This window comes from Pongo pygmaeus, chromosome 1 (genome assembly GCF_028885625.2).
Source record: "Pongo pygmaeus isolate AG05252 chromosome 1, NHGRI_mPonPyg2-v2.0_pri, whole genome shotgun sequence".
Classification (NCBI taxonomy): Eukaryota; Metazoa; Chordata; class Mammalia; order Primates; family Hominidae; genus Pongo; species Pongo pygmaeus.
In genome coordinates, this window is record NC_072373.2 from 92,509,715 (window position 1) to 92,524,988 (window position 15,274).

Here is a 15,274-nt window from a genome sequence, read left to right on the forward strand (position 1 = left end):
GCCTCCAGACACTTACAATCATGGCAGAAGGGGAAGCAAACATGTCCTTCTTCACATGGCAGCAGGAGAGAGAAACTGTCCTGTGTTCAGCCTTTGCACATCTTCTATGTCATTTGTGTTTTTCTTACAGTTTTTATAGGAATGATTTATTGAGGCATAATTTATAACAGTGAAATGCACAGATTTTATGTGCATAGTTCCATCAATTTGACAAATGCATGCATTTGAGTAATCCAAACCCTTATCATGAGATAAAGTATTTTCATCACTCCAGAAAGTTCCCTCATACTCATGTCCAGTCTATTTATGCCACTCTAGAAACAACTACTGAACATTATGCTTTTGACCATTTCTCCATTGTATGTGATGACAATGTTTTTATGCAATTTTTCACTTCACTTTTTGTTTACAGTGAATTTTAAAATATAGAAGGTTAGTTTTTGCACAGCTAAACTCAATTTTTTTAAATCTTGGTTTCTAACTTTCCTATCTTTCTGTCTTCTTCTATCAGACCATGTTGCCATGTTATAAAATATTCTTATATTTTCTTATAATGCCTCCATAGTTTTATTATATGTTCACTCAATACATCATGTTTCTATGTGGTATGAGGTAAGAATCTAACTTTTACTGATTTTATCTTTATGTATTTTTTTAATTTAAAATGTGGGGTAGGGATCTAACTTTTTTTCAAACACATATAAATTGTGCACTACTATTTATTTAAATAGTCTGTTCTTTTCCCTTTTATTATTATGCTATCTTATCTCACTTGAATTCAACCTAAGCCTGTTTTAGACTCCAACTAATACTACAGATCATCCTACCACTCTTCCCCTTGCATAATTCACTTCAAGCACATTAGCCTCAGGGTTCCTCAGGCACACCAAATTTAGTCCCAGCTCAGGAACTCTGTACTTTCTATTTCCATGCTTTAGTGTTCTTTCTCTTGATATCCTTGCTTTCTTATTTTCTTCATTTGCATTTCTGCTTTGATTTTCTGTTTCTGGTCCATGGACATTTTTATTTTCTTTTTGTAGAACAAACACAGCTTTTTTACATTTTATATTTTGCCTGCCATTGCTATGTGCTTGGAGCTCAGGGAGGGCCTCAAAGGATGAAATTGGAGTATCATGTGATCAGAAGTTTGAACTTGTTTGTATTGTATGATCATCCCTTTACCTTAATACTCACATTAAATGTTATCTATGGCTTCTTACAGTCCACTTCTTCTTAATCAATTTCTTTCTTCATGAACTTAAACTTTCCCATCATTTTTGATAGGGTCTGTGAGTTTATTTGTCCAAAAAGCCCAAAAGCAGAGTTTAAGACTGATAGCATAGCTTTGTGCTCAACAGTTGTAATATTTTATTCCATGGTCTTCTAGCTTCTACTGTTTTCTTTGAGAAATCTATTTAATTGTTCTTTCTTTATAATTAACCTATCTTTTCTCTCCAGTTGCCTTTAAGACTTTTTGTATTTGATATTATGCAATTTCACTATGATTTGTCTAAATGTGCATTTATTTTGCTAGAGATTAATAACTCAAGTCTAAGGTATCATGTCTTTTTTCAAGTTTAGAAAATATTTGGCTATTATCTCTTTATTATTATGCTGCTGCAGCATTATTTGAATTCTTTCCCTCAGAAATTTATATTAGAAGTTTGCTAGACTTCATTCTATTCTCATGACTCTTAATTAGTCTTGCAAAATTTTCATTTCATTATCACTTATTGCATTTTGGGTAATTTCTTAATCTCTATCTTCCAGTTTACTGGTTCTTTCTTCAGCTGTATCTATTTTATTGTTTAACCTATTTATTTTCTATTTCAATGATTACTTTTTTTGAGATTTTATTAGCAAAATGGTTAAAAGCATGGTTTCAGAGGATTACCTGGATTTACATTTTGCCTCCATTATTTACTAGCTTTCCAGTTTTGGTTAAATTAATTAACCTTTTGTGCTTCTTGGTGTGTAAAATTGAAGTAACAATTGTATATAAATATAGTGTTGTTTTGGCAATTAATTAAAATTATTTGCATAAAATGCTTAAGACAGGGCCTGAAATGACATTGAGTCCTCAAAAAATAAATTATTACTATCATTCCTTCACAGAGTGTTTTTGTTATTTGTTGTGTTTTACTGTTATTGGTTTAACACTTGATTTTATGATTTTTAACAAGCTTAAAATAGTTCAAATACACTGTAATTCTCAGATAAATCTACCAATTGAAGTTTTAGGCATTTAATCCTGAGTTTATCACATATTTTATTTTATTTATATTTATTAAATATTTTTAGAGACAGAATCTCACTCTATCACCCAGGCTGTAGTGCAGTGGCATGATCATAGCTTGCTGCAACCTCGAACTCCTGAACTCAAGCAATCCTCCCACCTCAACCCCACAAGTAGCTGGAACTAGATGTGCACTGCCATGCCCAGCTAAGTTTTCATTTTCTTTTTCTAGAGATGGGGTCTCACTATGTTGCCCAGACTAGTCTTGAACTCCTGGCCTCTAGCAATCTTTCTTCCTCTCACATATTTTAAATCTTGTTTATGGTGGTTTCATAGATTTTGTGATTTTACATTGTGCAGCATCCTGTGCAATGTGGGGATTCTATGTGGCCTAGGTTCCTTTTTTTTTCTTTTTTTTTTAAGTGAAGGCTATTAAGGTATTATTGATGAACAAACTTTTGTATATATTTATGGTATATAATGTGATGTTTTGATATATGTATACATTGTGAAATGATTAGATTTGGCTAATTAACATATGCATCACCTTGCATATTTGCCATTTTTTATAGTGAGAACATTTTCAATGTAATCTTTTAGCAGTCTTCAAATATAGAATAAATTACTGTTAACTATAACACCATGCTGTAAATGTTACATCCTTTGTTCAATATTTCCCCATTCCCCCTCAAACCCTGACAACCACCATTGTACTCTTTGCTTCTATGAATTGGAGTTATTTAGATTCCACAAGTAAGTGAGATCATGCAGTATTTGTCTTTCTGTGCCTGACTTACTTCACTCAACAGAGTGCTCTTTAGGTTCATCTACATTGTCACAAATGACATAAATTCCTTCTCTTTAAAGGCTGAATAGTATTACATTTTGTTTATATGCCACATTTTAAAAATCCATTCTTTTGTTGATGGACACGTAGGTTGATTCCATATCTTGGTTATTGTAATGCTGCAGTGAACATGGGAGTGCAGATATCTTTTTGACACACTGATTTCATTTCCTTTGGATATAAATCCAGTAGTGAGATTGCTGGGTCATATGGTCGCTCTATTATTATATTTTGAGGAACTTCCATACTGTTTTCTATAATGAATGTTTTAATTTACATTAACAGTTCCCTTTTCTCTACAACCTTGGAAACACTTGTAATCTTTTGTCTATTTGATAATAGCCATTCTAACGGGTATGAGGTGCTATTCCACTGTGGTTTTAATTTGCATTTCCCTGATGATTAGTAATGTTTAACATATGCCTGTTTTATATATCTGCTGGCCATTTGTATGTCTTCTTTTGAGTAACATCTATTCAGGTTCTTTGCCTATTTTTTAACTGAATTATTTGTTTCCTTGTTGTTGACCCGAGGTTCTTATATATTTGGCATACTAACTCTTGTCAGATATATGGTTTGCAAATATTGTCTTTTTCTTTGCCCATAATTTTGGGATCAGATCCAAAAAATCTTTGTTAAGATTGAAGTCAAGAAGTTTTTCCTTATGTTTCCTCCAGTATTTTACAGTTTCAAGTTTTAACATTTAAGTTTTTAAGTTGATTTTTGTGTATGGTGTAGGATAAGGATCCAATTTTATTCTTCAGCATGTAGATATCCAGTTCTCCCAACACCATTTATTGAAAAGACTGCCCTTTCCCCATTGTGTGTTCTTGTTCCTGTTCTTGTGTGTACTTTGTCAAAGATCACTTGAGCATAAATTTGTGAAATTATTTCCAGGCTTTCTACTCTGTTCTACTGTTCTATATTTCTGTTTTTATGCCATTGTCATACTCGTTTGATTACTAAGCTTTGAGTACATTTTGAAATTAGGTAATGTGATGCCTCTAGCCTTGTCATTTCTGCTCAAGAACAAATTTCACTATGCTAAATTAAATGGCATTAAATTTTAGCAGAATTGGTTTGCGAAGTTGCTTTTTGTATTGGGGTCTTTTGTGGTTCCATACAAATTTTAGGATTTTTTTCTATGTTTGTTAAAAATATTATTCAAAATTTAATAGGGATTACATTAAATCTGTAGATGTCTTTGCATATTATGGACATTTTTAACAATACTAATTCTTTCAATCCATTTGTTTGTGTCTTCTTCAATGTCTTTCACCAATATTTTATAGTTTTTGGTATACAGACCTTTCATTTACGTGGTTAAATTTATTCCTAAGTATTTTATTCCATTTTATTTTATTTTTTATAGTATGGGATTGTCTTCTTGAATTCTTTTTCAGATAGTTTGTTGTTAGTGCATAGAAATGCTACTGATTTTGTATGTTAAAATTATATCCTTTATATTACTGTATAACAGTTTTTTAGTGGAGTCTTTATGGTTCTCTATGTGTAAGATCATGTCATCTGCAAGCAGAGACAATTGTACTTCTTCCTTTTCCATTTTGATGCCTTTGGTTTCTTTTTCTTGCTTAATTGCTCTGGTTTGGACTTCCAGTACTATGTTGAAAAGAAGTGGTGATAGTGGACATCCTTGCCTTGTTCCTGAACTTAGAAAAAGAGGTTTAAGTTTTCACCATTGAGTATGATGTTAGCTGTGGGCTGTGATATATGGCCTACATCACGTTGAGGTACATTCCTTCTATCCTAATGCATTGAGAGTTTTTATTATAAAAGGATGCTAAAGATGCTAAATGTTTTAAAATGCTTTTTTGCATTTATTGAGATGATTATGTAGTTTTGTACTTCATTTTGTTAATGTGATATATCAATTTATTGATTTGCTTATGTTGAATCATCCTTGCATCCCAGGGATAAATCCCACTTGATATTATGGTGAATGATTCTTTTAATGTGCTGTTGAATTGGTTTGCTAGAATTTTGTTGAGGATTTGTGTATCTATGTTCATCAGGGATTTTGGCCTGTAGTTTCCTTTTCTTGTAGTGTCCTTGTCTTGTTGGGGTATTAGAGTAATGCTGGCCTTGTAAAATGAGTTTAGAAGTATTCTGTCTTCAAAGTTTTTGCAATAGTTTGAGAAGGATTGGTGTTAGTTCTTAAATTGTTGGTAGAATTCAGCCCTGAAGGTAACAGGTCCTGTGCTTTTTTTGATGGGAGATTCTTTAAATTACTGATTCAACTTTCTAACTCATTTTTGGCCCATTCAGGTTTCCTATTATTTCATGTTCAGTCTCAGTAGATTGTGTGTTCCTAAGAATTAATCTGTTTCTTTAAGGTTATCCAATTTGTTGGAATATAATTGTTTATAGTAGTCTCATAATCTTTTATATTTCTGTGATATCAGTTATGTCTCCTCCTTCATTTATAATTTTTATTTATTTGAGTTTTGTCTATTTTTATGTTTGTCCAGCTAAAAGTTTGTCAATTTTGTTTATCTTTTCAAAAACCAACCATTGGTTTCATTGATCTTTTCAATTATTTGTTTCTAGTCTCTATTTCATTTATTTGTACTCCAATCTTTGTTATTTTCCTCCTTCTACTAATTTTCAGGCTTAATAGGTTCTTCTTTGCGAGTTTCCTGAGGTATCATGTTAGGTTGTTTATTTGAGGTATTTCTTATGTTTTTAATGTAGGCATTTATTGCTACATGTTTTCCTTGTAGAACTGCTTTCGCTGCATATCATAAGTTTTAGAATGTATTTTCATTTTTGTTTGTCTTGAGAGTTTGTTAATTTTCTATATGATTTATCTTCAAACCATTGATTGTTCATGTGTTGTTTAATTTTCATATATTTGTAAATTTTCCAATATTCCTCCTGTTCTTGATTTCTAGTTTCATAACATTGTGGTTGGAATGTTGTGGTTGAAATCACTAATATGATTTCAATATTCTTAAATTTATTAATAATTGTTTTGTAGCCTAACATATGATCTATCTTGAAGAATGTTTCATGTGTACTTGAGAAGAACACCTATTCTGCTACTGTTCAATGGAATGTTCTGTAGATGTTCATTAGGCCAATTTGGTCTAAAGTGTAGTTCAAGTGTGATGTTTCTTTACTGCTTTTGTGTCTGAAGCATATAGAGGCATCAACAGTAGAACTGATAATCTGAAGAAAGAATGTGTGAATTCAAAGACAGGTTATTTGAAATATTCAGTCAGAGGAGAAAAAATAATGAAAAGGAATAAAGAAAGCCTATAGGATTTATTGATTTTGACAATCTACTCATTGTCAAAAGTGGAGTATTCAATAATTTTACTATTATTATATTGCAGTTGATCTCTCCCTTAATGTCAATTCAATTTTCTTTATATATTTAGGTGCTCTGATATTGAGTGGTTATAAATTTATAATTGCTATATTCTTTTGATGAATTGACCCATTTTTATTATTAATAATCTTCTTTGTCTGTTTTTATAGTTTTTGAATGAAACTCTATTTTGTGTGATATAAGTATAGCTACTCTTCCTCTCTTTTGGTTTCTATTTGCATAGGCTACCTTTCTTCATCTTTTCACCTTCTGTCTATGTGTGCCATTAAAGGTGAAGTGAGTCTCTTGTAGGCAGCATATAGTTTGGTCTTTGAAAAAATCTATTCAGCCATTTAATATCTTTTGATTGGAGAATTCAATACATTCACATTCAAGGTTATTGACAGGTAAAGACTTACTACTGTCTTTTGTTAAATTGTTTTCTGATTGTTTTATAGATGCTTTTTTGTTTTCCTCCTCTTCTGCTGTCTTCCCTTGTAATCTGATGATTTTCTGTAGTGGTATTCTTTGATTTCTCTCTTTATCTTTCATATACCTATTACAGGTTTTTATTTGTGGTTACCATGACACTTATGCAAAACATCTTGTAGTTATAGCAATTAAAGCTAATAACTTTATTTGGATTGCATACAAAAACTTTATACTTTTTACCTCCCCAAACATTTTATGTTTTTGATGTCACAATTTACATCCTTTTATATTGTGTATCTATTAACAAATTATTGTAGCTATAATTATTTTTAATACTTCTCCATTTTAACCTTTATACTAGAGATATGACTTCCACACCACAATGACAGTACTAGAATATTCTGAAATTGACTATGTACTAGTATTTACCAGTGAGATTTCTACTTTACATGTTTTCATGTTATCAGTTAGTGTCCCTTCTTTCAGGTTGAAGAACTCCACTGAGCATTTTTTGTAAGGTGGATGTAGTGATGATAAACTCTCTCAGCTTTTGCACATCTGGGAAAGTATTTCTTTCATTTCTGATGAACAGCTTTGCTGTATGAATTTTTAGTTGAATATTTTTTCTTTTTTCTTTTTTTTTTTTTTTGAGATGGAGTTTTTTTCTTGTTACCCAGGCTAAAGTGCCATGGTACAATCTCAGCTCACTGCAACTTCCACCTCCCAGGTTCAAGTGATTCTCCTGCCTCAGCCTCCTGAGTAGCTGTGATTACAGGCACCCACAACCACACTCAGCTAATTTTTGTGTTTTTAGTAAAGACGAGGTTTCACCATGTTGGCCAGGCTGGTCTTGAACTCTAGACCTCAGGCAATCCTCCAGCCTCAGCTTCCCAAAGTGCTAGGATTACAGTCATGAGCCACTGCGCCTAGCCAGTTGGACATTTTCTTTCTTTCAGCACTTTGAATATATCATCCCATTGTTTTCTGGCCTGCAGAATTGCTGCTGAGAAATCCCCTGATAGCTTTGTAGGTATCCCCTTATAATAAGATCTTCTTTTCTCCTGCTGCTTTCAAGATTCTTTTCATCTTTGACTATTAACAGTTTGATTATAAAATGTCTTGGTGTAGCCTTCTTTGGATTGAATGTGATTGGAGATATTTGAGCTTTCTGTACCTGTATGTCTATATCTTTTCCTAGATTTGGAAAGTTTCCAGACATTATTTCATCAAATAAACTTTTGGTCCTTTTCTTGATCTCTTCTTTATTAAATTCCTACAATGCAAATGTTAGCTCCCTTGATGCTTTTCCATAAATTCCACAGGAATTTTTCCTCATTTTCTTTCATTCTTCCTTATCCTCTGCCTGGATATTTTTAAATAATATGTCTTTAAATTCACAAATTCTTCTGCTTCTCAATTCTGCTACTAATGTTTCTATTGCCTTTTTTCATTTCATTCATCATATTCTTCAACTTCAGAATTTATCTTTTTAAAAAATGATTTAATCTTTCTGCTAAATTTTCCATTTTGTTCATATATTATTTCCCTAATTTTGTTAAATTGTTTGGGTGTTTTCTTGTAGTTTACTGAGCTTCCTCCAAACAATTATTTTGAGTTATTTGTCAGGTAAATTTAGAATTCAATGTCTTTGGTGTCAGTTACTGGAAAATCATTGGTTTTGTTTGTTTGTTTGTTTGTTTTTGTTTTGTTTGAGACAGAGTCTCATTAAATTGCCCAGGCTGGAGTGCAGTGGTGGAATCTCAGCTCACTCCAACCTCTGCCTCCTGGTTTCAAGTGATTCTCCAGCCTTGGCCTCTCGAGTAGCTGGGATTACAGGCATGCAATTTTTGGTGGTATTTTGTTTCCTTGTTTTTTTCTTGTTGCCTTTCTTTGATGTCTGCACATTGATGGATTGATCTCCTCTATACTTTTTAGACTGATTTTAGCAGAGAAAAATCGTCCTCTTGAGATAGGACTAAAGACACCAGCTGGGAGTGAAGGAATGCAGAAGTTCTAGCTCCAGTGAGGATGCAGAAGTTTAGTCTCCATGCAGCTCTGTCAGCTGAGATTGGTGTTGACAAAGATTGCAGATGTTCTCAGTGGCCAAGGCTGTGGGTGTCCTCAGCAATAGTGAGAGCTGTTAGGGTCTTCAGTGGTGAAGGCTATTGTGGTCCTTCCGATCTCTTTTTGTTCCACTGGGGAAGTCATGGCCAAGAGGCTCTCCTTTTATGCCAGGTTCAGCTTGAGGGCATGCTTGCAGTGGTAGTGGCACCAGTGTCTGATGTATAGTGTCCATGGAAAAAAGGCACAGAGTTGGGGTCTGAAGCATGTTCACATGTGGAGGAACCATGGCTTGAGTCTGGCATGGTGTGCTCAGGGCACATGCATCCTCATTGCTGCATTGATAATGGTGTGCAAGGTGGCATGCAGCAGCATCTCCTCCTTGGGAGTCTGCAGCAGGAATGGCTGTTGGTTGCCTTAGGAAGATGCGCATGTTTTCTGCAGCACAGGCCACTGGGGACTGTGAATAACACCTGCTGCCTGGCTGATCTGAATAGCCCCTGCCCTTCTTTGTTTCTAGCCATCTCTAGATGTCTTAGGTACACCATTCTCCCCAGAAATTATTTCTGTATAGTCATTCTTCTTCTCTTTTTTAAATCTAATGTGTTGCTGTAAATTCTTAAATGGACCCTAGAGCCCTCTTAAGGCTATTATCATTCATAGATAACTATTTTTTTGTGTGTGAGGGGGAGGATGAAGGCTAATATCTTTTAGATTGCCATCTTGCTGATGTCACTGTGGCCTGGGCTTCTGCTGCATCCTTCAAAATCCATTTTGCATTTGTTTCTGCTAAGCCCTGAAAATTTCATTGGCCTAGGAAAAATTTTTATGGTAATTCCTTATTTGGGCTTTCCCAGAGCACACACATTAATGTGGCATGGTCCTGAGCTTTAGTTATTTCAGGGAAAATTTTATGTTTTTCCCAGAACTCATACAAAGACAAACTTGCTTATCCATCTGTGCTAATGGGTGGATTTTTTCCCCCACCCACCATTCATTTATTAAAAGGTAGTCTTTTGAGGGTCCACACTTTATGCCAGTGTTTTAATTTCAAGTTTCTTCCTTTTGAAGCCTTAAGGTTTTGTTTCCTAGTTCCACATGGACTTTAAACACTAAGCCCATAAAAAGTAACTAGTGTTGGCCGGGCATGGTGGCTCACATCTGTAATCCCAGCATTTTGGGAGGCCAACTCTGGCAGATCACTTGAGGTCAGGGGTTCAAGACAAGCCTGGCCAACATGATGAAACCCCGTCTGTACTAAAATACAAAAATTAGCTGGGCGTGGAGGCTTGCGCCTGTAATCCCAGCTACTTGGGAGGCTGAGGCAGGAGAATATCTTGAACCTGGGAGGCAGAGGTTCCAGTGAGCTGAGATCGCCCCACTGCACTCCAGCCTGGGGGACAGAGCAAGACTCCATGTTAAAAAAAAAAAAAGTAGCTACTGTTTAATTTCCTCCGTTACTCCTCCCAGGGGAACAGTAATGCCAATTTACATGTTTAACACTCTGCTTTCACTTCCTCATTTATCTACAATGGGGGAATTTCTCTTCTTTCTTACATATATCGTTATGTATTTAAAAATTATGTAACATTTATTCATCACTTATAAGCATTTAAGTGGGAGAATTTAAAGTGGGAGAATTTTCAGGCGTTTTAGTCTACCCAAACCTGCCAGAACTAGTATTCCCCACTTCTTCTTTTCCAAGTGGTGGTGGATTTTATTTTGATTTTTAAATTTTTTCATCATCTAAGGGGTTTTTGAAAGTAAGAAAATTTAAATACCAGTGCTTAGTTTGCCATCTTGGATCATGTCTTCCATTATAAGTAATCGATGATCCAATTGGCTGGAGTCAGAGGCTTTCTGATAATATTGATGACCCTTAATTTTCTCTGTGTTTGTGGAGTTCTATTATTCTATAATCATCTTTCCCTTGCAACCAAAACCTTTTTCATTCTCCCAATATTGTGTCCACCAATACCACAATTATATCTTTAAACTTTTTTTCTTTATAGTTTCCTATGTATCTGATGCCAGATAAAAGTGAAAAATTTAATTAATTGAGAAACACTGGAAGAAAATTCTATTTTTAGTTATGCACAAACACTGAAATTGTTAGACGTTAGCTCTAGAACTGATCTCACTCTTTGCCTTATCCTGGTCTCAGCTCTGGGTTCCTTCACCAGTGGGCCATTTATAGCTTTGCCATATACCTTCTTATGACTAGTTTTCCTGGACAGGTCAATAATGGTGGTTTCTTGTCACAAGGCGTGTAAGTTTCCTGTAAGACACAGACAAATCTAACACTATGGCATTGAGGAAATGACAATGCTAAATTTGAGTGAGATGGTTAAAGAGAGAAGAAAGAAGAAAGGAGGCTAAAGCTGAGACAAAATATGAGGAAGCGGCTCATCTGGGAGAACCCTGAAAAATTTATATAATGAGATTGCAATGAGCTTGGTTACAGGAAGTATGGGATAGCTTCTAAGAGGAATCTTGGGGATAAAGGATTATGAGGGAAAAAAATAGGACTTCAATCCAAAGAAGCAGAGCAGGGTGCTGTAAATAAAATCAAAGCAGATTTGTAACTTAGTAAAAACAAAGTCCAGGAACCTAGGTATCTTTCTGGATTCTGGCTCCACTCTTACACCCCACACCTAGTCAGTCATGAAGCTCTGTAGATTTTGACTCTGCCAAAATTTATCTCCTCCTCTTCATCAGAACCACCTTAGTTCAAGCCTTCATCTTTTCTATCCTGGACTGTATCAGTGGCCATACAGCTCTTCTATTTATCTCTAGCTTTATTCCCTCTAGTCCACATACACCCTGCTGTCCAAATTCAAAATGATCATGTTCTGATCATGGTTGAAATGCCACCATTAGTCTTGAAATATTTAGGGTTTATGGGTGCTACTCACCTTATGTCTCTTCTCCAGGTTTTGAACTAAGTTGACAAAGTCAGATTGGAGACAAAATATCAGCTTTAATAATGACCATACTAGACTAGATCATGTGACTTATATTTGGGCCAAATGGAGATTTTCTCTACTTTTCTATCAATAGGCTGTGGGACTTAGTGTTAGGAGAGTTGTGTTTAGCCAACAGAGGACCCTGGCTTCTGTGACAACTCATTGAGATAATTACACATAAGAAAATAAGCAGGAAGAGATTATTTTCTGTTTGAGGACAAGTGAAGAGAGAGAACAAGGTCATGAGCTGACATCTTCAGCCCAACTCACCAATCAGATGAGCCTCTTCTCCCATGCAGAGGAACAAATAGTAAGAATAAAAGGACAATGGTAAAAGGACCAAAAGAGTTTTATCTAGTGGTGTTCTTCCCTGAGAATGGAGTGGGTGTCTCCTCCACCCTATGAAAATATAAAGATTTTCCCACCTTTGGGCCTTACCTCCTGTGATGCTCTTCCTCGTACCTTTGGATCTGCCATTCTAAAGTGCCTGTGGATACCTGAGCAGCCCGAATGGGTCCCTGACCTCTTACCATGCTCCTGATGCTTTCTAGGCCTGGAACTTCTCCATCTTCCTAAGTCTTATTTGCTTGATTAAAATCTACCTATCTCTCAATATTCATTTCTTCTGGAAGCCTTTACTCCTTAATCTCCACTGTGTCCATTCACATGCTGTACAGAGCTCCACCACAGCAGTGGGACACAAGTATGTTTACTCCTTTCTATTAGTCTTCTGATGCTAGAATGCAATTTCCATTAGGGTAGGGACCATATCTTTTTATATGGGCATGTCTAGTGCCAAGTGTATTGCCCATCAAGTAGGGGACATTGAATAAAACTCTACTGAGTAACTGAATGCATGGCTTCATGCATGCATGAATTAATGACTGAATGAATAATGATTCTGCTTGGGAATCATATCTTTATGAACTGTGAAAAAGTTATTAGCAGAGTGTGTCAGAAGAGTGAGCAAAAAAAAAAAAAAAAAAAAAAAAAGACATGGTAAAACAAGACAGAAAGCCATCAGTGTAATCTGGATCTTGGTTCTTGCTTTTTTCTTCTACTACAACTGATGCTCACCAGCCTGTCAGAAAGACACCAACAGGAAGCTGCTGTGGGTGATTCTACTAACGGCTGGTGTAGTTGATGACCCATGGTTCACAGCTCCCCTTGGCCTGAAAAGGCATAACCCATCCACCTTCTGGAAAACCCACACATATACAATTAAAACAAGAAGTAGAAAGCTTTGAACTCAATTTGACCTCTAGACATCCCTCCCCACCTGTTGTTCTCAGAGAACCCAGGCCACTTGCCAGGAGGTATTTTCATACACGGAGAGAAGACTGCTCCTCACCACAGATGCTGCTCTGATGTCTTCTATGAGCCTCCCTAAGTCTTTCTGCGTCTCTACCTCCCTTCAGACGCCAAGGCTGGGTTCCCCTCCACTTCCACTGTAGGAATAGTAATACCTTCTTTAGTAAGGATTTACCATACCTTCTATTGCTACTAAAGGAACTGATAATCTTCATGACGAAGGAAAAAATCAAACTTTGTTAAACTCCAGTCCCCTAGAGATACACTATCTAAAACTTCAACTTACTCTTGGCCTTCTCTGATTCTCTGGGCTTTCACTATCTTCATATCTTCCATGGAGGTAATGACCACTAGCTTCCAAGCATTTATACCCAGTCTGAATTCTCTTTCATGCTATTTGGTCCATGCAGAGCCCTATTGGACTTCTAGATATAATAAATTTAATTGTAAAAAATCTTCTGGGCAGAAGGGCCTGGCTCTGTCTAAATTACATTGGAGAGTGTCTGCATAGACAATATTTGGTCTAGCAAGTTCTGTCCCAGAAGTTCTTCAACAAACAACATCACCTCCATAGAACTCGGAAAGTATCTAGTTACTATCTTGGACAGGAAATTATTAGGGAAAGCCCCACTCAACAAAGACATATCATGCTGCTCAAGGTAATTATTGTAATTATTAAAACTGCTACTACCACTACTGCCATAACAATGATGATGACCATGACTATGACTACTTCTACTGCCATTTATGCAGCAATCATTATGACAAGTAATTTATGTATATTATGACATTTAATTCTCTCATAGTGACCTTGGAACCCCAAGCTCAAAAGATTATATGTAGGGATCTTGGAAGTTAACCTGTTTCATTTTTTTATTTTCCCACTCTAACTGTCCTAGTAATCAAATTCATCAAGTAGGAGGTGTGATTTGTTTTATTCTGAAATATTTTATGAAGACTCTGTTTGTCTCTGTCTCAGTTCTGGCATGCCCCAACTTGGCACTGTATTTTGTATTCCATTCAAGACATTGAACACGGTTCACACAGATGACTCTTGCTCTGCATCTGGCAGAATAGGCTTCAGTATGTTACCACCTGTGGAATCTCCATGTTAAGGGTTTACCTGGTTGATCCAAGAGGCATTTATATGTATGTCTAATGCTGCTTCTTTCTGATACCTGGGACTCCATCCTGTTGGTGGCAAAATATCCTTGCACAAAAAGTATTGTTATCTCTCACTTTGATCAAACCTACAGGCACATAATTTTATTTCTGCCACTATTGCCTTAATTTTTAAGTTACTTCCCCCGCCCCCCACCAAGTATCTATTAAGCCTCTTAATCTCTGGTCACAGTGCCTACTGTGCATTCAAGTTTAGCTATGCTTCCAGGATATGCCTATTCATGTGTAAATTACTGCCATCTGTCAAATACAGAGTAGCACCCACATGAAACATGTTAGCCATCTTAGAGGATTTGTTGCCACCTCTGTGGCCTACCCACCTCATTATTGCTACTTTCCACCTGCACCTTTTATACCAACTGTGAATTTTACCTCATACCATTTGGTAACACCTTAAGAAATATTGATTCTTAACTGAAGAGGCCACATTTCCATAGAGGGTATATAGAAATCAGTGAAGGGATACGGATTATTTTGAAAAATCTCCTTGATATCTATGAAAAACTTGTACCTACCACCAATCCACCATCATCTTTTTCATGATCCTCTCTGTACTCCTTTCCTTAATTCCCTCCCATCCACAAAATTTCTATAGCTTCCAGGTTGGTCAGAATGGGAAGGAATTATAGGCCACCTAGAAACCCATTCAGTAGGCAAGATTTGATGATAAGACCAGTGACCAGCTTTGGTCCTGGGAAAGAGTAACTTACACTTTCAAACACATACAAACCATTTGTCTATGCAGAAAGTTAAAGTAGTATTGTTTTCAACACTTTAAGATGAGAGAGGCCATAAAACCTAGTTTCTTTTAATGAATCTTTAAAAAGTACATAAATAGCATATGTTTATTGTAAGAATATTAGAATGCACAGATAAGCAAAATGAGGAAAATAAAAATCAGCTTTAAT